Raw genomic sequence first — 3,584 nt, forward strand, 5'->3', positions numbered from 1 at the left:
AATGTCCCTGGGCACCAAAGAGCTGGCGCTGCCCCTCTCCAGTCAAAGCTCTCTTCCATTGATGGCTTCTGAAGTGGACACAGGTAGAGAAAGACTCATCATCCTGCCTTGAGGACTTAGCCACTGCGGATTGAACCAAGTTCCAGTATTTGGACGACACAAAATGGGGTTGTGGGGTTGATTCTTTGTGGGGCTTTGTTTGTTTCTTTGTTTTTCATTTTTTCCCTTTTTCCCCTTTCTTCATCTTTTTTTTTAAGGGGGGGCATCACTGCGGAGGAGGCTCAGACAAGAGAAGACTGGTGAGCATAATAGTTCTGGGAGCAGAACACTGCGGGGGCGCCGCCCAGGGCCCTGTGGGCAAGAGGCTACAGCAGGAGCTGATGACCCTCCGATGTCTGGTGACAAAGGATTCCCTGAATCAGGCAACCTGTTCAAATGGGTAGGAACCACCCACGGAGCGGCTGGCACTGTATATGAAGACCTGAGGTATAAACTCTCCCTAGAGTTCCCCAGTGGCTACCCTTACAACGCACCCACAGTGAAGTTCCTCACACCGTGCTACCACCCCAAAGTGGACACCCAGGGCAACATCTGCATGGACATCCTCAAGGATAAGTGGTCTGCACTGTATGATGTCAGGACCATCTTGCTCTCCATCCAGAGCCTGCTAGGAGAACCCAACATCGAGAGCCCTTTGAACACACATGGTGCAGAGCTCTGGAAAAACCCCACGGCATTTAAGAAGTACCTGCAAGAAACCTATTCAAAGCAGGTCTCCAACCAAGAGCCCTGGCGCCAGCTCTCCAGCTGTCTCTTGTGTCGTCTCTTTTCTTAGATCGTCTCTTTTCTTAGATCGTCTGTCCTTTCTCCGTGGTTTCTGAGCTGTGCTGTTGTTTTTGTTTTATTTGTTTTTTTTTTTAAATTAAGTCTGCTTGAACCCTTACAATGTATATTAAATAAACGCACGTTGGTTGTTTTTGTATTAAAAAAAAAAAACTAGAGATCTCGCATGACGTAAGACACGCAAATAATGAAAATAGTTTTGAAAAGCTAATAACCTTTGTATTCTAATCATCCTTATATCTGCATGTTTATTAAATTTCAAGTTTTGCAATCTTCCTACAATATAATCTAACATGACATTTTTATTCATTTCCATTTGGAACAATCTTTATCTTACTAATCAAAGTCCGTGTTCATCTAAAAGCATTTTTCGTTTCTTTAATCTTCTTTTACCAAAAATGTCTCATGCTCACAGCCTTTCTATCTCATTTTGTTAAACTTGATGGACTTTTTTATATTTTATTGTTATTATTGTTATTATATAGTTTAGAAAATCTTTTGATAATTTCAGTGAAGATTCAGAGACCTATATAAAACATATGTTATTAAATATCTAATATTTATAAATAAAGGTAGATCACATTAGTAGTCTTTTTAGATCAATTTAAATTAATTATTTGTTGAATATTTAAGTCATTATAGCAGACTCTTTGTTTTTGTTTTTTTTTTAAAGCACTCACTTCTCAACAGGGTTTATGAGCATCCGGAACAGGATGAAGTCCAGCATTTTTTTCTTTTCTTTTCTTTTTTTTTTTTACTTTACTCTTTTTTAGACAGCTAGTTTACCTTTGTAGTAGGTTAAACTTTTAACAACTGTTTTAGCTAAACTAATTTTTTTCTTCAAAATTCAAAACACAAAGATAAATAATAGTTCTAAATGTATTATATTGATGTAACACTAGGATTATCTGCAGACTTTAAAATGTGCTTTTAAGGCTGAAGCAGGTCTTGGGGGGGTATTTTATTTATATTCCAAAGTTATCTCCCCTCCATATTTCCCCTCTGCAAATCCCTTACCCCATAACCCCTCCCCCCTACTTTTATGAGGGAGGGGGTTCTGCCACCCACCCACCCACCCACCTGCAACTCTGGCCTCACTGCCCTAGCATTCCCCTAAGCTGAGGCATCAAGTCTCCACAGGAACAAGGGGCTCCCCTCCTACTGATGCCATATAAGGCAATTCTCTGCTACATTTGCAGCTGGAGCCACTGGTCCCTTTTAAACTGACATGTAAGGCAATGTTCACAATTGTATCTTTCATAGGCCTTTAAAGATATGGACCATGAAAAACCTGTTTGTTTCTTTTATTTATTTATTTTCCTCATTTTCTTCTGTTTATTAATTCTTCTCTTATATATTATCACGTCCTGACCACAGCTTCCCCTTCCTCCACTCCTTTCAGTCCCCAACCCACCTCCCCTCTCTCCCAGATCTACTGCTGCTCTGTTTCCCTTCAGAAAAAGGCAGGCCTCCCGGGGATATTACCCAAACAGGGAACAACAAGATACAAAAAGACTAAGCATAAGCCTGCATTTGTTTATCTTAAAGAGGCAGTGCTGATAAAAATATCATTAAAATCCTTACATGTTTATACTGACACACATGTATGTATATACACACAGCTAAATGCACAGAGAAGTCACCCTCTTTAGTGCCTCAGAAAAGGACATTTATCTTAAAAAAATTAGAGAGGAAGCTGCAGTCAGGATGTCTGAGAGGAGAATAAGTGAAAAGAAAAAAAAATATCCTGAAGCAAGCATGATCATCATTTAAAATTTATTAACACCAGCAAGGTGTAGAGACCAGGCTGTACAGGCTGTAGAGCTCGAACTGAGACAAGAATCTAGGAGAAAACACTTTGACAAGAACTATATAGGAGGTGGGGGGAATCCTAGAATGTACCAGAGATGTGGGAGGTAAGAGACTCTCCAGCATCAATGGGAGGGACCCTAGAGGAAATGCCCTACACTGGGGAGAAGAAACTTGTAAAGCCCACCTCCAGAAAGACAGGGCATTAAGTGGAGGGATGGGGTTGTCATCCCTTAGTCAAAAAGTTTGACCCAGAATTGTTTCTTTCTGAAAGAAATGCAGGAACAAAAATAGAGAGGAGCCCGAGGGAAAGGAAGTCCACCAACAGGCCAAAAGTGGGATCTAGCGCAAGGGGACACCCCAAGGCCTGATGCTATCACTGATGCTATGGTGTGCTTACAGACAGGAGACTAGCATGGCTGCCCTCTGACTTGAGATAGAAGCAGATACTTACACCCAACCAAAGGACTGAAGACTGGGACCCCTGTGGTTGAATTAGGGAAAGGCTAGAAGAAGCTGAAGATAAGGACGACCCTGGAGGAAGACCAGCAGCCTCAACTAACTGGACTGCTGAGATCTCTCAGACACTGAGCCATCAACTAGGCAGCATACATGAGATGGTGAAGCCCCTGACCCATGTACAACAGAGGACTTCCTGGTTTGGCCTCAGTGAAAGATGCACCTAACCCTGGAGAGACTTGAGGCCTTAGGGAGTGGGGAGGTTTGGTAGGACTCAGGTAGAGGGAGACATACTCTTGGAGAATGGGGTGTGGTATGGGATGAGTCAGAGGGTGGACTGGGAAGGGGATAAAGACTGGACTATAAAAAAAGATTAAAGAATAAAAAGAAAGAAAAGGAAAAAATTAAAATCTAAAACAACAACAAAAAACAAACAAAAAATGAGTGTTAAGAATATCAATTTTTAAAACTCA

General features: G+C 41.4%; 1 pseudogene across 1 annotated transcript; it reads left to right on the top strand.

Moving 5' to 3' along the window:
* The first annotated feature begins 265 nt into the window (after window positions 1-265).
* Ube2cl1 (ubiquitin-conjugating enzyme E2C like 1) lies at window positions 266-1,428 on the top strand (annotated as a pseudogene). The gene has a single exon (XR_015620120.1). The product of XR_015620120.1 is annotated as a ubiquitin-conjugating enzyme E2C like 1 (transcript).
* Window positions 1,429-3,584: the final 2,156 nt, after the last annotated feature.

This window comes from Rattus norvegicus, chromosome 5 (genome assembly GCF_021556685.1).
Source record: "Rattus norvegicus strain SHRSP/BbbUtx chromosome 5, alternate assembly SHRSP_T2T, whole genome shotgun sequence".
Lineage (NCBI taxonomy): Eukaryota > Metazoa > Chordata > Mammalia > Rodentia > Muridae > Rattus > Rattus norvegicus.